The 20,908-nt window shown below is 32.5% G+C and overlaps 1 protein-coding gene across 4 annotated transcripts in view; it reads right to left on the bottom strand.

Moving 5' to 3' along the window:
- The window catches only part of MGAT4C (MGAT4 family member C), a 728,413-nt gene that overhangs the window by 408,632 nt on the left and 298,873 nt on the right, over positions 1–20,908 (bottom strand). For 2 of the 4 annotated variants that reach the window (XM_019652292.1, XM_019652290.1), the window contains exon 1: positions 1,933–1,997. The exons of the other annotated variants lie outside the window; for them this stretch is intronic. The gene's annotated coding sequence lies outside the window, so the exon portion shown is untranslated. Of the gene's footprint in view, positions 1–1,932; positions 1,998–20,908 lie in introns of those variants that run through there. 4 annotated transcript variants of the gene reach the window in all.

The raw sequence follows: 20,908 nt of genomic DNA, 5'->3' as shown, positions 1-20,908 counted from the left end.
TCATGTTATAGATGTTTTCCAATTAATAGTTTTTGTTTTTATGTTACATATATTTCCATAGTTATTATTCTTTATAATGATGCATTAAAAACAAATTTATATAATTTCCATCCTTTTTTCATACCAAAATAATAACATAATGTCATTCTCTTTTCTTGCTCTGTTCTATCCTGACCCCCCACACACACACACACAAATAGATGATGGATGATAGATAGATAGATAGTTAGATGATAGATCGAGATATATACATATATATATATATATATATATATATATATATATATATATATATATTCATTTGTATCTTTTTAACTTCTTGGGAGAGAAAACATTATTAAAGTGTCCATGGATTATTCACCAGACACTAAAGACAGCCAGAAAACAATGAAACAGCATCTTTAAGGTACTGAAGTAAAAGAACCATCATGCCAGAATTCTACATCCAACAAAATATCTTTAAAAAATGAAGGCTATTCTCAGATGAAGGAAAATTGAAAGTATTTATTTCCAGCAAACCTAATCTAAAAAGATGCTAAAGAAAACTCTCAGGCTAAAGGGATAATACCAGAAGGAAATTTGAATCCTCAGGAATAAAGTAAGAACAACAGAAAAGGTAAATATCCTGATAAACAGAAAACTATTTTTCTACCCCTGGATTCTTTAAAATATGTATAACTGGTAAGAGAAAAAATTCTTATCTGGTGGAGTTTTCAATGTAATGTACATGTGCTATATATGACTGCTACAACATAGAAGTCAATGGAGTGAGGGGGTAAAGTGATTTATATGGTTATAAGTCTTCCACCTTTTATTTGAAATAATAAACTATTAACTCTGTATAAAATATGCATATTTTAAACCCTAGAGGAAACACTGGAAAAAAATACAAAGCTATGCAGCTGAAAGGCAATAAATTAATTAAAATAGTATATTAAATAGATCCAAATAACAGAAGAAAGGAAGAAAGGCAAACAGAAGAACAAAATTAGAATATACACCATATAAAACATGAATAATGAGCTACAAAACCTTGTCACTAATATAAATAAGTGAAGTGAAAATATTTTGGAGGAAATGGGGTGAGCCACACAGAAGCTTTAGTGGAGATAAGTGAGCTCTTAATATAATGTAGAAGACACAAACTGAGTTGGATGGACAGCAAATTATGTTGAGCAAAATACTGCCTTTTGTTTACTATTATTCAAATGTATTATAATTTGTCTACTATTATTTGATAATGCTATAAACCATACCAGTGGTTTTTGCAGATACCATTATTCACTGATTTAATTTAATTGTGATATTTCTAAACTATTTATAGTATTAGCCAACATTTTTAAAAAGTTGCTTACATTTTGGTATATATTATCTTTCTTTAAGTGCTGATAGCTTTATAAAAAAATACCAAAAAGGGCCGGCTGAGTGGCTCAGTTGGTTAAGAGCTCGCTCAAGAGTTTGAGCTCTGAGCAACAGCAGTTCGAGTCCAGCCCGAGCTGAGCAGCCGTGAGCTGCCAACAGGTGGCAGGATGGCTCAGCTAAAAAAAAAAATACCAAAAAAGTATATCTAGCAGAAATTATTTTTTTAAATATTTTACTTTTTGGTAAAGTTAATTAATATTTGATTTTTTCTTTATATTCCCCTTAGGGCAACTAATTATGTGACTAAATTGAAATAAAGTGATGACCTCAGGAGCTTTTGCTTCTATACTTTCTCTCTACTCTATGTGTCTGCTTCCAGCAATTATAGGCCTCTTGAACTATTACAACTGGTATTCTGGCTTCCTAGAAAATTGGATCATTAGGCTTATGAAAAGACTTAACTTTGTTTACATAGACTTTTCAGTAAATTGGTTGAAGGCAAGTGCCTAAGAAAGTTTAGGGTCTTTAGCAACTATATTCATGGGTGGTGAGATACCTTTGTTGACTTACTTCTGAATTCACAGTTGTTTCTCAGACACAGAAGTTGTGGAAGTCTAATCTTCAGCAAAATATGGTATTAAACTCAATTAAAAGTCTGTATTGGGCCGGCCGAGTGGCTCAGTTGGTTAAGAGCTCGCTCGAGAGTTTGAGCTCTGAGCAACAGCGGTTCGAGTCCAGCCCGAGCTGAGCAGCCGCTGAGCTGCCAACAGGTAGCAGGATGTCTGCATTTATTCATGAAATCTTTCATAAAGAAAATGAAATTTTAATTTATTTTCATTCAACCATATGTACATTATTTTTATATTTTCACAGCTAAAATCTAATTTTAATAGTTTGTCTTTTTTCTAGCTTAAAATATCTAAGTATTTGAAGAAGGTCCAAGATGGTGGATGCCTGCTGCCTCCCAGGATCACATTAAAATTACAGCTAAATTACAGAATAATCAACCTCAAAAATTACCTGAAGTATAGCTGAACAGAGCCCCTATAACTAATTATATAAAGAAGATGCCACATTAAGACTGGTAGGGGGGTAGAGATGCAAAACAGGCTGACCCCAAATCCACAGGTAGTAATTGAACACTGGAAGAGTCACCTCGGTGGTAAAGGTCCCCCCTGAAGAGTGAATAGTCACAGCCACACACTGGGCTCCCTGTACTTGGAAAAGGAGGTCCCACAACATCTTGCAGTGAAAATCAGATTCTGTCTGCCCATCCCAGTGAGACATAAGGTGGCTGGAAACCCAGACACTCCCTTGAAGGGCCTATACAGACTCACTGGCTAGCAAACATTCACTAGAGCTCTGGTGGAAAGACAGAAACTCAAGAGGCACCCAAGACATATGGGGAAATACTGAGTTGCATGGCTTGTAAGCAAGGGCTGGAGGGACAGCTGCCACTGCCCCTTTATGGAGCCCACCTACATATAGCATACAGGAGGGCACCATCTTTCCTATGTTGAACCCCGCCCTAAAGGACCAAATCTGAGAACACATTGCTTTGGTAAAATCCACATGGATGCACCACCTTGGTGACGCTGTGGGTACCCACCCAATTAGTGCTGTATCACCCTGGACATGCTCAGGCTCCTGGGGGGCCGGCCCATCCCACAAGCTGCAAAAGCCTTTTATAGCAGCAGACAATCCATGGTGGCCTAGAGAACTTTTGGTGGTAGACAGTCAGCCACAAATTGTGCTGCAGCCTATCTTGGGCGACTCTTGGGAATCTGTGGGTTCAAGGCACATGGTGGTTGGCTGTGGTGTTCTCAGGTTGTTTTGCAAAGTGGTCACAGGCTGAGTGCTGGTGCAAGAACCAAATCTGCATTAACTTTGTAAAAACCATCAGCCATGCCTCAGGACTGCCTGGAACCCCTCCCCACCCAGCTAGTGCTGCACTGCCAGGAGCACTCTCAACACTTGGTCAACCAGCCCAGCCTGGGCACCTAAAAAGACTCTTTCAGTGGCTGAGTCTTATGGGCGCTGGCAGGTGACAATAGGCCCAGGGGTGCCCCTGGTACTTTTGCTAAGCTGCCTCAAGCCTGATACTGGTAGCAGTTGGCCTCAGTACATGATATTTTTAGAACATTTCAGTCCAAAGCAGCAAAACATAAATTCTTTTCAAGTGCAAATAGAACATTTTCTAAGATAGACCAAATACATGTTAGGCTGCAGAACAAGTCTCAAAAATTTAAGACTCATATTAAGAACCTTCTCTGACCACAATGGTATGAAACTAGAAATCAATTACAATAAAAAAACCAAAAAAAAACAAAAATGAAAAACACATAAACACATAAAGGCTAAATAACATGCTATTAGATAATGAATGGGTCAACAATGAGATCAAGGACAGATCAAAAGACACCTTGACACAAACAAAAATGAAAACACAATGACCCTTAATCTATTGGACAAAATTAAAACAGTCCTAAGAGGGAAACTGATAGCAATGTAAGCCTATCTAATGAAACAAGAAAAATCTGAAATAAACAATCTAATTTACATGTAAGGGAATTGGAAAAAAATAGCAAACAAACCCCAAAGTGAGTACGAGAAACAAAGTAACAAAAATCAGAGCAGAAATAAAGAAAATATGGCTAAAAATCAGTACAAAAGATCAATGAAGCCAAGAGCTGTTTTTTTAAAAAAGATAAACAGAATTGATAAACCTTTAAACTGGCTCATTGAGAAAAAAAGAGACAGGACACAAATAGGTACAATCAGAAATGAAAAACAAGAAGAGACAATGGACACCAAAGAAATACAAAAAAAAAGAAAAAATTAAGAAAACACTATGAGATACTACATTAAAAAAATCTGGAAGAAATGGATATATTTTTAGAAGCATACAATCTTGCAAAGCTGAAAATCTGAACAAACTGATTACTAATAATGAAATTGAGTCAGTAATCAATAGTTCCCAACAAACAAAAGTCCTGGACCAGATGGCTTCACAGGTGAATTTTACCAAACATTCAAAAAAGAATTAATACCTATTCCTCTCAAACAATTCCAAAGACATTGAAGAGTAAGGAAGTCTCCCAAGCTCATTTTATACAGCCACCATTACCATGATTCCAAAAAGATTACAAAAAATGAAAACCATAGGCCAATATCCCTGATAAACATACATGCAACAACCCTCAACAAAATATTAGCAAACTGAATTCAGAAATACATTAAAAAAGATCATACACCACGATTAAGTGGGATTCATTCCTGGTATGTAAGTTTGGTTCAATATCCACAAATAAATTAATGTGATATACCACATAAACAAATTTAGAAATCATATGGTTATATCATATTAATAGATGTAGAAAAAGGATTTGACAAAATCCAACATCCATTTATGATAAAAATCCTGAGCAAAGTGGGAATAGAGGGAACATATCTCAACATAATAAAGACCATATATGACAAACCCACAGCTAATATCATACTCAATGGTGAAAAGCTAAAAGCATTCTCCTTAAAATCAGAAATGGGACAAGAATGTCACTTTCACCACTTTTATTCAACATAGTACTGATAGTACTAGAAACAGCAATCAGACAAGAAAAAGAAATAAAATAGAAAATAAAATTGTCATTATTTGCAGATGACATGATACCGTATATAGAGAACCCCAAAGAGTCAAAGAAAAAAAAAACTATTAGAACTGGTAAATGAATTTAATAAAGTAGCAGGATACAAAATTAATATTTAGAAATTGGTTGTATTTTTATACACCAATAATGAATTATCAGAAAGAGAAGAAAACAATCTCGTTTACAATTGCATTGAAAACAAACAAGCAAAAACACTAACAATAAATTTAACCAAAGAAGTAAAAAACCTGTATTCAGAAAATTATAAGGCATTAAAGAGGTGAACTAAAGAAGGTACAAATAAATGGAAACATATACCATGCTCATGGATAGGAGGAATTAATGTAGTTAAAATGTCCATACTACCCAAATTATTATATAGATTCAATGCAAACCCTATCAAAATAACAAAGGCACTTTTCAGAGAATTAGAACAAATAATCCTAAAATTTATAAGGAACTATGAAAGACCCCAAATAGCCATGACAATCCTGAGAAAGAAGAACAAAGCTGGAAGTATCATGCTATCTGATATCAAACTATAATGCAAGGCCATAGTAATCAAAACAGCATGGTACTTGCATAAAAACAGACACATAGATCAATCGAACAGAATAGAAAGCCCAGAAATAAATCCATTCATATATGGTCATTTAATGTATGACCAAGGAAACAAGAATATACAGCGGGGTAAAGACAGTCTATTCAATTAATGGTGCTGAGACAACTGAACAGATACGTGCAAAAAAAATGAAACTGAACCATCTCCTTGTTACATATACAAGAATAAACTCAAAATAGGTTAAAGATTTAATTAGACCCCAAATCATAAAACTCCTAGAAGCAAATATTGGAAGTAAACTCTCAGACATTACCCTCAGTAATATTTTTTTCTGTTCTATCTCCTTAAGCAAGGAAAACAAGAAAAACAAAAAACAAAACAAATGGGACTACATCAAACAAAAAAGTTTTTGTACAGCAAAGGAAACCATCAACAAAATGAAAATACACCCTTCTGAAAGGGAGAAAATATTTGTCAATGATACATCTGATAAGGGGTTAATATCCAAAATTTATTAAAAAACAAAAACAAACAACAACAACAACAAACTCATACCATTCAACCAAAAACAACAAGAACAACAACAACAAAAACATAGGCAGAGGACTTGAATATACATTTTTCTCCAAAAAGAGAGAAATAGACATATAGATGGCCAATAGACCTATGAAAAGATGCTCAATGCCAATAATCATCAGAGAAACGCAAATAAAAACCACAATGAGATAAGGCTTCACACCTGTCACAGTCAATATCATCAATAAATCAACAAACAGCAAGTGTTTGTGAAAATATAGAGGAAAGGGAACCCTCATGCACTGTTTGTGGGATTGCAAATTGGTGCAGCCATTATGGAAAAGAGTATGGCTTTTTTTTTTTTTCAAAAAATTAAAAATGGAACTACCTTCTGATCCAGCAATTTCACTCCTAGGTATTTAACCAAAGAAATCCAAAACACTAATTTGAAAAGATACCTGCATCTCTTGTTTACTGCGGTGCTATTCACAATAGCCAAGATATGGAAACAACCAAAATGCCCAACAATAGATTAGATAAACAAATATGGTCCATATATATAATGGAGCATTACTCTACCATAAAAAAGAATGAAATCTTACCATTTGCAATAACATGGATGGAGCTAAGGATATTATGCTAAGTGAAATAAGTCAGACTGAGAAAGACAAGTAACATATAATCTTGCTTAAATGTGGAATCTAAAAAACAGAATAAATAAACAAAACAGAAATAAATTTGTAGATACAGAGAACAAACTGATGGTTGCTAGATGAGAGGTGGGTTGGGAGGCTGGGTAAAAAAGGTGAGGGGATTAGGAAGTACCAATTAGTAGTTATAAAATAGTCATGGGGATATGAAGTACAGTATGGGGAATATAGTCAATAATATTGTAAAAACTATGTTTAGTGTCAAATGGGTACTAGACTTATCAGGGGGATCACTTCATAAATTATATAAATGCCTAACCACTACACTGCACACCAGAAACTAATATAAAATAATATTAAATGTCAACTATAATTTTTAAAAAATATAGTCATAGGATGTAAAGTACAGCATAGGGAATATAGTCAATGGTATTGTAATAGCTATGGATGGTGTCAGAGGGGTAGTAGATTTGTCGGGGTTATCACTTTGTGAGGTGTGAAATGCCTAACGACTGTGCAGTTCTGTCTATCTGAAACTAATATTAAAACAAGTTTTAAGTGTTCTAGTACAGTTAATTTTAATATTATATATTTAGAAGACATGGACTTTATAACAAATAATTTAAGTACAAATTAAATTACTATTGCTACAATTTCAAGTTCTATATTAGAATTTTGAGTGCAGTCTTGTAAAATAATCATTGCATAAGGGACCAACAAATATACGTTTTTAGTCACAAGTTACTCAATTGAGTGAGGTCCCAGTTTAATAGAGAGAAAGAAACCATTGGGAAAGGAGCTTTCAAATAAAATAAATCCTATTGTTAGATAGTAGATAAACAGGTATAACAGGGAGAAAGAGAGGGAGAGAGGAGGAAGCGAGATACTGATAATTTTTCATTTAAGTAGGAATGGAAGAATGTCTCAAAGTACCTGAGATGACACCTAGATAAGAGGCAATGAGAAACTATGAGTAAACTGATATTGTGCTATGAATACCGACTACTCCTTGACTTATTGTTAGGAAAGAGGCAAAGGGTCAGGACTAAAGGAGGGTTGGACACTTCATTTAATGCCAATGTCCTAGAAAACGTTTCTTTCCCGGATAGAGTCGAAGGCTGCAGCTGTGATCACCTTAGGTCATAAAATCAAACTCCCAAAGATTTAAAACTCCACCTGCAGACAATCTTCCTTCTATAGGTGACTGGTGACATATACATGGAATATCCGTAAAATAAAATGCTATACATTTCTTACAAAAGAAGTATTGCTTCTGATGTGTTTTTTTTGTTTGTTTGTTTTTTACAGAAAGATTTCTGGGAGTGTAAAATGACAGATGTAGGGTCTTGAACAGTACTTATATTTTATATCAACTTTTTTGTGTGTGTGGAAAAAAATCTATTTATACATATCTAAAAAGAATCAGGAAAAAAGAGAGAAAAAAACTATTAAGATTTCAGATATAGACCCTCTGCATATGCATATCTCTATTAGAACAGACATCAGTGGCACTTACTTTTTACTAGATAAATTGACATCTCCAGAAATTGATGGAGAAAATAATGTCACAACTAAGAAAAAATTCTTGAGTACACGATTTGTAATAAAAAGTCCAAGGATCTTCCATTTACTGGCTTCCAGAGCACTGAGAAATTGCATAAAATGGTGTGAGGATGATTAATTACAATAATAGAATAGTGCTTAATAATATTATTTTTAAAAGATTAGAAATTCTGCTCACTACATCAGTTATTATTAAACTCTATATTAACACTTTCTAAATTCTTTCCCCTAAGATAGAGTCATATTCAATCCTTTCTGGTTTAATGAATAAAGTCTACCTTTAACAAGTAATTACAAGTGGGAGGAAATGCTAGGTGTTTCAGATATGACAATGGGCCTTTTCATACCAAATATACTTGAAGCATGGTAGTTCATAAAATTTGTTTTAGACTGTGAAGAATTTGTATAATAGGATCTACTGTGCAACCAGAAATTTCTACCAATGGATAAATTGAAAAACAAGATTGTATCATAGTTTGTTTTTTTTTTCTTTCCCCTTTGCTGCTAAACAATTTCATAACCCTTTCTGATCCTCTCCCAAAGTCTTCCCAGGATAGACTATAATAACGAAACCTCTTTCTTCAGCAAACAGAAAGCCAGGGATAGAAATGTTTAAGCCTCCCTCTTGACTAGAAGTAATTAAGTATCTAAATTATAAATACACACTCATGTCTGGGGAGGTTAAGCTGATTTTATGAACTGCACAAATGACAAAAGCTCTCCATTTTACTGAAGAAGGTTCATACTCTGGCTATTCATATTGCTTTACTTCTTATATGAAGACACATTGTTTAATGTGTTAACAGGTTTTCCACTGAGGCATATGAGGATATAAGATTAACACTGAATTCAAAATCATGCACATTTTGTACCCCATATATTTGTACATTTCCAGGATGTGGACTTCATAAGTGTATTAATTTATTCCTATACTGTACAAAGTAAATAAAGAGGGGTTCTACAATTTCTAACTAGTCAATAATTGGAATATATGCATGAAAACTATCTGTACAAACACATGTTAATTGAGCAAACATCCTAAAAGAACATAAAAAATATAAATTCAGGTAGAAGTTCAGCTTTTAATTGCATATATGTTACAACGCATCTTGAAAACAATATCATATAACAGGGATAGTGTAACTTGGAAATGAACAAGACTGAAAGTAAGAATGCTTGTTTTAAACATCTATACTCCTCCTCACTTGCTGTGTAACCTTTGATAAACTTCTTAAGAATTTTAAAATTTAGCTTCCTCATCTTAAAAATGTAAGAAATATTCACTAACTCAAAGTTTTGTTTTGGTGATTTAATGAAATAAAGTAAAAAAAAAAGTGCTTAGCATTATCCTCAGACATAGCATAGCTCTATAAATCATTACTAAATGGAATTTGGATGCAAAATGATCACTTAAATTAAGTATGGAATATTGGAAACATAATTGACAAGAAATTTATATATTCCTTCAAAGCAAATTCAAGTTTAAAATGCACAGAGAATAATTGTGCATTATAAAATTGATGTCCTCATGTTATTACTGCTTGAATATTCAGATTGTGTAATTTCAAACATTCACTATATATAACTGTAAATATACATGTAAATGCATATGCATATTTCTAATATATAATGGTGTATGCTATATGATAGATATCATCTAATAATACACAATAATAAATTGTTCATCATAATTTGGAAACATTTTATAGAAAAAGACACGATTGTATAAGGCAGAGTATAATGCACAGAAGATTTTTTCAATTTGTCTCTGGTTATACGTTTCATTAAATAATTAATATTGTAAAATGTTTTCTATAATATAGTGCTCAGTGTACCTATAAATATTCTATTTTAACAGAAAAGCAACAGATAAGAAATGGGGAAAATGATATTTTGGGCACAACAACTTTCATGGGTATCTCTTTTGAACAGGCACATTATAAATACAAATTGGCACAAAATAACTATGTTAAAGTAAACTCGTTTTTACATTATGGATTCATCATCATCATCCTCAGAAATTACTGGATAGTTACTATATGCTGGCATTTAAAATTATATACAATGCATCAACTAATTAAATTCTCAAAAAATAATGTTATTACACTAATTTTCGAGAAACTGAGGACTAGGGATTGAAGTAACTTCTCAAAGCTATCCAGCTATTAAGTAATGGAAAAAATCATTAAACCCATGGCTAACTAATCTAATTAATTTGAATTTTAAAATAGAATGATGGACTATTTCTTAATAAATTATTCTACAATATTGCCCTAAAATTAAAATTTTAAGTTTTGAAATCTTAACTATTTGAAGGGCAGGTGTATACTGTACACAATATCTCCACTCTCCTAGTTTGAAAAGTAGAGTTCTTCTGAATAAATATGTAAAGGTATTATAAATAAATTATTAGTAAGACCAAATAGCCAATACATTTTTACCTCAAATAAATTCTGCAAACATACTAAATATGAAACATTTAACATTCATCATTCAACAAACTTATTTTGTACCAGTGACTATTCCAGGCACTTAGACATATCAAAATATGAAAACAAAGATCCCTATTTTTAGAGCTTACATAGAAAAAGAGAATCAGTCAATAAAAAAATTAATAAACATAAATAAGTAAAGTTCTTGGTATATGAGAAATTAATAAATGCCATAAAGAAAGAGTACAGCAAGCAAAGTATTTTAATACTACATAATAATTTTAAGTCTTCACAATACATGAAATTTGAGATTATATAAATTTTATCTCTGTGTTAACTTCTGAAGAATTGTGTGCTTTCAAGTCAAACAATTGTCTTTTTAAACTTTTTTTTTTGTTACTGTGGCAAGAACACTTAACATGAGATCTACTCTCAATAAGTTTTTAAGAGTATAATACAATATTGTCCACTTTAGGAACAATGCTGTATAGATATTCAGAAATAATTCATCTTGCTTGACTGAGACTTTTTGCCCATCAATTAGTAACTCCCCAAGTCTCTCCCCTCCAGGCCCTGCTAACCACCATTACACCTTCTGATTCTATAAATTTAACAATTTTAGAAAACTCATTCATATAAGTGGAATCATGCAGTATTTGTCTCTTATGTGACTGTTTTTTTTTTACTGAGAATAATGTCATGATGGTACATTCATGTTGTCACATATTGCAGAATTTTCTTCTTTTTTTAAGGCTGAATAGGGTTCCATTGTATGCATGTTCCACAATTTCTTCATTCATTCATCTGTTAATGGGCATTGAGGTTGTTTACATATCTCGGCTATTGTGAATAGTGCTACAATGAACAGTATAGTGTTAAAAATCTCTTCGAGTTCCTGAATTCAATCTATTGCATGAACACCCAAAAGTAAGATTACTGGATCATATGCTAGTCCTATTTTTAATTTTTTTGAGGAACTTCCATACTGTTTTCCATAGCAGATGTACTATTTTACATTCCTAGCAACAGTTACAAGTGTTTCAATTTCTCACATCCTTGTTATTAATTTTTAAAAGTGGTTACTAGAAATTTTAAAATTACATATGTGGCTTGCATTTGCAGCTTGTTATATATTTCTATTGGATAGTGCTGGTATAAATGATTAGAAGCAGCATGTTTTAAAAACAATATTTATAAAGGGCTGGCCGAGTGGCTCAGTTGGTTAAGAGCTTACTCAAGAGTGCGAGCTCTGAGTAACAGCCGTTCAATTCCTGGCCCGAGCTGAGTTGCCACTGAGCTGCCAACAGGTGGCAGGATGGCTCATCAAAAAAAAAATTAAAAATAAAAATAAATAAAAACCATATTTATATGTAATTGCCATGTTTTGTATAGAGAAATAAGCACATCTTTGCTTTTCCGTTGATTATCTAAATACGTCTGAACAAATAATTTAACTATTATTAGTTTTGGTGTCCTAAATTTATTTCAGGATGATCTCTGAAACAAGGGCTGCTTTCTAGTGGATTTAAGACATATAGGGTGAAATCCTTGGTCAGATATTAACTTACTTTTTGAAATACATAAAATAAAATGTTATTTTTCGGATGAGGTTTTTCATCTGGAAACAAAATTCATAGTTACATGATACCTATTATTATAAGAATTAAATTATAGAATTTATGTGCCAATGTTTAGAGATATAAAATGCAGTAAATACATATTACAACAACCGATTATGTCCCTTACCTTCAATGCAGCAATTAACACACTAGGTGATTTTTGCTGCTGTTGATGCTTTCTGCCCTTCTACACTAAAAAATCAAAATTTTGGTTTTATTTTTGTTTTGTTTTTTCTTTCTAAATTTGAAAAGATGCTCTTTGTTCTTCCTTAATCCCATTTGAACTCTCTCATACACTTCAAAATATCCAGCGACCTTGAAATAAAACCAACCAAATATTTTTGTGAGAATGTCAGACTGTAAGAAATGAAATCTCTCAACGGTAAACAACATAAAAAAATAAAACATTATCACAGACTCTGAACATAACAAACTCCAAGGAGACAATGTAGGGCATCTGGGCCTCAAAATAAAAGATAAATTTAATGATTACTATTTTAAAATGTTAGACATTTTAATGTTTTATATGACAAGTACTTACATTTAATATCTTTTTATAAACACCTAGGTGTAAAGTGTATAGATTTCTTCTATAGCTTGGATAAGAGGGTAAAATGTGTTGGGAATACCTGTGTTGTAGATTTACTAATACCCAGAAAAGACTAAATTGACAAAGATCTTTCAAACATTACAAACTTAGCAGTGAGGTGAGGAAAGTGATTGTTCTCATGTGCTGTGGTAGGAATGTACGAGTACATTGGTACAAACTCTCTGTAGTTCAGACTAACACAAGATTAATAGCAATAGTGTATGCAGATTTTGCTCTGAGACAGTATTTCTATTTCTGGAAATCATATTAAAGGAAAATGCCAAAAAATATGTACAATAAGTAGAGGCAAGACAGCATAGCAACAGTATCTGCATACGCACCGACACACAAAGAATTAGAAGCAACCTACACACCCAGCAACATGGATATGATTAAGTATATTATGGATAGGATGCTAGTTAGCCATCTAAAGTGATTTTGAAAAAAAATATTTAATCATGTTGAAAGATATTTAAAGTTTATTTTTAAGTGAAAATGTTTACAACATGATAATAAAAGTATGAAATAGTAGGACAGCATGTTTTAAAATACTCTTAATAGTGATACTTTCTATGGAAGAGATTTCTCCTTTTGATTATTCACATTTTTAAAGTTACTACACACATATAGAGGTGTGCATGCATGCACATGTCTTCTCTTTTAGGGAACAATATAAATCAATGTATAAGGTGTGATAAATCAATATGGGAATGTTTAAAAAAATATATTACAGTAAAAGACCCATTGCCATTAATCCCCCTCACTTTGAACACACTTACCCAATCTTTCTTGCGACTTTCTGAAGCAGTTCTGGAAGTCCTTTTTCATGGGTGTCTTCATCCTCTGTCATTATAATGCTATGTGTCACACATTGCTTCTGGTAGAGCAACTTCTGTCAAAAACATTACAGTGTGTCCTCACCCACCTTATTCACCAGATCTGGCACCGTGTGACTTCTGGCTCTTCTCCAATGTCAAAATGACCATGAAAGGTAAACGTTTTGAATGGATTCTGGACATGGAGGCCAGCTATAACAGAGCAACTAAAGACACTCACAAAAGAGGACTTCCAGAACTGCTTCAGAAAGTGTCAGGGACTATGGGATAGGTGTGTTCAAAGTGAGGGGGAGTATTTTGAGGGGGTTAATGCCAATGTGTCTATTACTGTAATAAATTTTCTTATTTAAACATTCACCCTACTTGGATTGTTTGATCACACCTCGTAAATTGCATTTTCACTCCAAAAGTATTGCTAGAGCATTACCAGAGAGGATAAAGATATTTTTACTCTGACATATAAGCATTAGAGCAACACTATTCTGATTTTATGTAAAATTTTAATCAGCTCCATGAAAATAACAGTCTATTAATATGCTTGCATGAGAAAATTTATATATGTTATCACATTCCAGTAAAGTTACTCCTCAAAAAGAGAATCTAAATGCTGCTATCAATTCAGTTTTTAATTCTCAGCAGACAGTCAGAGATATAACATTTTCTAAAATAATCAACTTCACAAAATGCATGCATCTTTATTTTTAATTACAAATAAACTCTTGGGATAAACACAATTTCATAAAAAGTGATGAAATAGTCAAAGCTTTGAAGTTTACATTAGTAGGATGTTAGTAATTTTCATTGTACCTTCTTGATTTATATACTTGTTCAAAAGAATTCCAAACATTTTCAAGAAAGCATTGAAGAAGAAAGATGTTTGCAAATATAGAATTTTCAGTGTATTCTTACTCATAAGGGATCATATTTTCAGAACTAATTTTCTCCAATTCTTAAAGTCAATATATTTTTATTGGTGAAGTTGCAAAGAATGGCAGAGATTAATGTAGAGGTCCGATGAAATAATAGTCACAAATGATAAAATTCATATTTTAGTTATCCCACAGAGTTGATAATTTTAGTGTATGTTTATTTGTTAGAGCATGCACATTTTTATGCTAATTTTGACTTTGCTTATTATGCTTGTTTAGGAATTTCAAAGGAGAAAAGCTTGATCAAATACTAATATTTCATTCATGCATTTATCCACACATATATCAATATTTACATAAAAGATTAAGGCATTTTGTTTACTGTGATTTGGAACAAAAAAATAATAGGTTATGATTCCTCCTTAATGAGACTATCATTTAATAAAGATTATATTCTAAAAATAATGTTAAAAGTGTCATCTGATTAATGTGTGGTGCCCATAGTCTACAAGGAAAAAGGAATCTAAGATTCTTGAGGAGAAAATAAAAAGATTTCATGGAGCCCAAGTATCGTAAGAAGTACAGTTTAACCAAAAAGTTATGTTAAGAGAGGTAAGTGAAGGGCTTTGAGTGTGAAGGTAAAGACAGATACTTTATTCATTAGACAGCAGGGAGTCATTTACAGTATGGAGAATGATCCTATCTATTATTTTCTGAATAAATCCACTCTTCCATTCTCATATGGAACTTCCTTATTTTGGAGAATTCAATCTTTAGCACAGACTATAAGTCTCCTACTCGATTTCATTTTTGTCTTGCTCACACATGCCTCTCCAGACATTCTCCATGGTATCATAAGAGTGATCTTTCTGAAATGTAAATCTAACCAATTCATTTCTCTGCTTAAAATTTTAAATAGCCTTTCCCTGCATACAAAATAAAATTAACTGTCTGTGGTCCTGTCTGTTCTTCTCAGCTCACCTCTCACTGCCATGCACTCTATGCTTATAAACAAACCAGATACCACGGTTTCATAAACATATCTTATAAATATTCCTTAAACAGGCAGTTTGCAACAGTTAAAAACTTTTCCATTCTATTTCCTCATTTGCCTCCTCTACTCATTCTTCTTTTTCAAGATTTGGCTAAAACTGTATTTCTTCTGAAAAACCTTTCCTAAACTTTTGCTTCATTCTAGAACAATTAGCAATTCATTGACTTATATTCCCACAGAACCTTCTTTAGACTTCAAAGGTAAACTTTAACATTAGGCATTTACTTTTCTGTTTCCCATACAAAACTGAGGATTTTTGTCTTGACTGCCATTGTACTTCCCCGTAATTTATACAGTTTCTAGACAGTAGATACTCAGTAAGTGATCAATTAATAAATAATAGGAAAAATAATGAAATAAATTATAATTATTGGAAGCTTTTTGTGGGAGCACTTAATATGGAATTGATGAGACAGAGGGGTTACTTACAAAATCTTAGCCACACTGATTTACCTTTCTTTTTTCTATCCTGACTTTCTTTTTCAAGGGACGTTAGCTCATGATGTGATTTCATTTCAATAATATCACTTCAGTTATTATTTTTAAGAGCACTCTATCAAGCCCTATCTTTTCAAAGTATCCTCCACCGTTACACTAAACAGTTTAAATGGCATTGCCTACTCATTGTATCTGAGCAAATTTCTCCTTATCTTTTCCGAAGAAAAACAAGGATAGGACCAAGATTGACGAAAATGTATTAAAGAACAAATGACCTAATTTAAATCTGTGTCATGCCACTCTGAAAACCATGCATAGGCTCTGAGCACAAAACATTCCATTCATTCATTCATTCATTCATTCATTCATTCATTCAGCAAATACTAACAGTAAAGGACTTGGATGTGGCAGCCACTGTGCAACCTACTGAAAAATTTTAACATTTAGTAAAATACTTTGCATGTCTGTAAATGTATATGTCAAGTAATTTAGAGTATAATATTTGAAGAAAAAAGGTAAATGATTAACATAATCATTGAAGACCCATTGCTTGGAATTTTCTTAAAACCTTATTTCTTCAAATATTAAATACTGATTAATTATTTAAAACTCCTAGGGTAGTGCCTGGAACTGAGAATACTGCTTCCCATTCTTATTTAGGAAATAAAATTCCCTGAAATAGGTCCGTTTGTTAACAATGAGAGTTCTGGTATCAAACAATGATACCAGAATTTTGAGAAGCTTTTTTAACAGATTAAAGGCACTAAAATAAGTCACAATTCATAATATAGAAAAATACATAGTCAACTATTGCTTTACATTTTAACTGAAAAGATGATTATGAATTAAAAGTACTGCATTTATTTGATAATGCAGATAATTAATTCTAATAGTTATCATAGTGTTTGACCTTTTATTTATTTGACTGTTTATAAAATAAAAATTAAAATAACATAGATCTAAAGTATGATTATATGCAAGGCAGCATAGGTTTGTGGGTTTCAAGATAAAAATCGACAATAACAAAAGAACTTGGTAACAGAATAATGTACTTGAAGTCAGAAGACATGTCCTAGATCTGACTAAGAATGAGTCAGAGAATAATTACCTCAGTTTGTCCATTTATCATGGGAATAATAAAAACTCATAGGCATATTGTCATAATAAAAACTCACAGGTATATTGTCACTGGCCAAATGTTACAATGCCTACCTCATGGAGAAAATTAACTTTACTTAAAGTAAATCCCTTATTTTTGCATGATATTGTTTAATTTGGGGAATCTGATAAAGCATCCAAAAACTAATGCTATGACCTCTAATAACTTATTTTATAAATTAAAAAAAAGCCAGTTAAAATAAGTATGCTGTTAGTTCTGCCCAGTGGGTGAACACTGGGGGGTTCTTGCCAAGAGACCTGGATACTGTTGAATTGATCCATCTTCAAATTGTGGGCTCAGCAAAACAGTTTTGTCCTAATGTATAAAATAGGTACATCTCTCAGTGCGAGGACTGACATCAATCAAATGCTCATAGGAGTCTTGGGTACAAACTGAAGTTACAAATCATATTTTAATCTATAACAAGAAAATGACAGAAGATTCAGAATACTTCTAGGTAACAGTCAAGCCTTTCTCTCCCAATAGGATGATCAGATGATGATTTCTTGAAAAGCAATGGTGTCAGCTTGTTGGTTCCAGAGTTAAAAAGCATCATTCTTCTCTGTGAAAGGAAGCTGTTATCAAGGACCCAGAGCATTCTTTTTCCTAAGGAGTGCATCGTTTGATACTGACACACATCCCTGCCTTTTTCCCATTGCTATTCGGATACATATATTCTCCTCTTATATATCCATTTAAGTCTTGCTCAGCAAGGAAATTATTTTCCCCTGAAAGGTAACTCTGTATACCAGATTGAATCCTCTACATTGCTTGAACTCACAGGAGGGGGTCTTCATTTCTTATTTTTAAGTTTTGGAATTGGTTATTCACTTCTGCTATTATAAACTTACCAAACAATTATTTCTGAACTTTGATGTTTATAATTATACTTCTCTAGGAGTTCTGGATTTTCCTAAAGTTGAATAAGTTAATATGTGGATTAAGAAATGAATAAAGAATTTCTAATTTCTAATTATTAAGGTTTAAGTTTCAATAAATACCAATGTTATTTATCTTTTTAAAGTTAATTTGATTTTTATGACATTTGAAATTGCTAATACAATAACAAGCAAAAAAAATTGAATCAGGCACCCTGTACTATTTTTATTTTTAATTTATTTATTAAATTAATTGGGGTGACATTTATTACTAAAATTATATAGGTTTCAAGTGTACAATTCTATAATACATCATCTATATATCACATTGTGTGTTCACCACCCAAAGTCAGTTCTCCTTCCATCACCATATATTTGACCCCCTTGACCCTCTTCTACCATCTCCCCTCCCCGCTTACCCTCTGGTAAAGACTAAGCTGTTGTCTGTGTCAATGAGTTTTTGTTTCTTTGTTTTGTTCATTTGTTGGTTTCAGTTTTACATGCTACATATGAGTGAAGTCATATGATTCTTGACTTTTTTTGGTCTGACTTATTTCTCTTGGCATGATAATCTCAAGATCCATCCATGTTGTCACAAATGGGAATATTTCATCATTTCTTATGGCCAAATGACATCTCATTGGATATATATATATATATATATATATATATATATATATATATATATATATATATATATATAGCCACATCTTCATCCAATTATCTGTGGAAGGACACTTTGGTTGTTTCCATGTCTTGGCCATCGTGAATAATGCTGCAATCAACATAGAGGTAGATATATCTTTGTGGATAAATGCTTTGAGATTTTTGGGGTAGATACCCAGAAGAGGGATTGCTGGGTTGTATGGTAATTCTATTCTTAGTCTTTTGAGGAATTTTCATACTGTTTTCCACAATGACTGTACCAATTTACAATCCCACCAGCAGTGTATGATGGTTCATTTTTCTCCACAGCCTCTCCAAAACTTGTTATTTCTTGTCTTGTTGATGATAGCCATTCTAACAGGTGTGAGGTGGTATCTCACTATGGTTTTGATTTGCATCTCTCTAATAGCTAATGAAGTTGGGCATTTTTTCATATATCTGTTGGCCATTTGTATGTCTTCTTGGGAGAAGTGTCTGTTCATGTCCTCTGCCAATTTTTTTTTTAATTTATTGGGGTTTTTTTGTTGAGTTGTATGAGTTCCTTATATGTTTTGGATATTAGCCCTTATTGGTATTGTTGTTTGTAAATATGTTCTCCCATTCAGTTGGTTGCCTCTTTGATTTGTTGGGTTTTTTTGCTGAGCAGAAGCTTTTCAATTTGATATAGTACCATTCATTTATTTTTGCTTTACTTTCCTTGCCTTTGAGGTCAAATTCACAAAATCCTCTCTGAACCCTAGATGCATAAGTTTAGTAGCTATGCTTTCTTCTATGCAATTTATTGTTTCAGGTCTTATGTTAGGTCTTTGATCCATTTTGAGTTAATTTTGGTACATGGTGACAGATAGAAGTCTAGTTTCATTCTTTTGCACATGGTTTTCCAACTTTCCCAGCACCATTTATTGAAGAGGCTTTCTTTTCCCCCTGTATGTTTTTGGCTCCTTTGTCAAAAATTATCAGCCCAAATATTTGTAGGTTTATTTCTGGGTTTTCAATTCTATTCCATTGGTCTGTGTGTCTATTTTTCTGCCAATACCATGCTGTTTTGATTATTGTCACCTTGTAGTACAGATTCATACCAGGGAATATGATACCTCTGCCTTGTTCCCTCTTAGGAACGCTTTGACTATTCAGGGTTTTTTGTGACTCCATACAATTGATGATTTTTTGTCTTATTTCTTGAAAAAATGCCATTGGGATTTTGATATGGATTGCATTAAATCTGTACATTGCTCTGGGTAATATGGCCATTTTTAACTCTGCATTATTTTAATTATAAATCTTAATTGAGCAGTTCCTTTTAAGATTTACTTTAGCTAAGTCAAAATTCTCAAATTTTAGTAATGATGTATATTGTTAATATATACATATGTCATATGTTTACATAAGCATTCAGACTAAATTTCACTTGTTTAAAATCATCAGCTTTATAGCAAACAAAACAAATATATTTTGAATGTTAAAATTGTTTGTAAGCTATTAAAATCTGTTAGGAGTGAACTCAGGTCTGAAACTATTATAATGTCTGTTCTAATTCATAACTCATAGGCTACAGATTAAGAAAGATAAATTTAGCTATGTGAAATTAGTGCTAACTTTAGTACAATATAAAAGCAATCTTCAAAACAGCATTGAGAAATTTACCTAAAGAGATTTCCTGCAGATTCCTAGATTTTGTTCTCTCTCTTGAGTTATCCAATAGATAAGCAAATTTTATTTATCCCAACTTTTAAACATTTCATTTCCAATGACATAGCTTCAATAGTTCAACAGTCTATACTCCTTTGTTTTTTTTTTCCCTAAACAGAATCACAGTTCTAAAATCCATGAAGAACCATGTCACTTCTCTTTGGAATATTACTCTGAACAATAGGATTGTTTAATCTTCTTGCAAATATGAGAGCACTTTTTAGCATTAAGAAATATCAAGGTCTACTATACCACAGTGATGTAGTTATACTAGCTACTGTAAATAGTAGAAAACAATTACTTTAAAATGGATACTGTAGGGCCGGCCGAGTGGCGCGATGGTTAAGAACTCGCTTGGGATGCCAGAGGGCCCCGGTTC

This window comes from Hipposideros armiger, unplaced genomic scaffold (genome assembly GCF_001890085.2).
Source record: "Hipposideros armiger isolate ML-2016 unplaced genomic scaffold, ASM189008v1 scaffold_177, whole genome shotgun sequence".
NCBI lineage: Eukaryota > Metazoa > Chordata > Mammalia > Chiroptera > Hipposideridae > Hipposideros > Hipposideros armiger.
The sequence above is the reverse complement of the archived record's forward strand: the minus strand, read 5'-3'. Positions and strand labels throughout refer to the sequence as shown.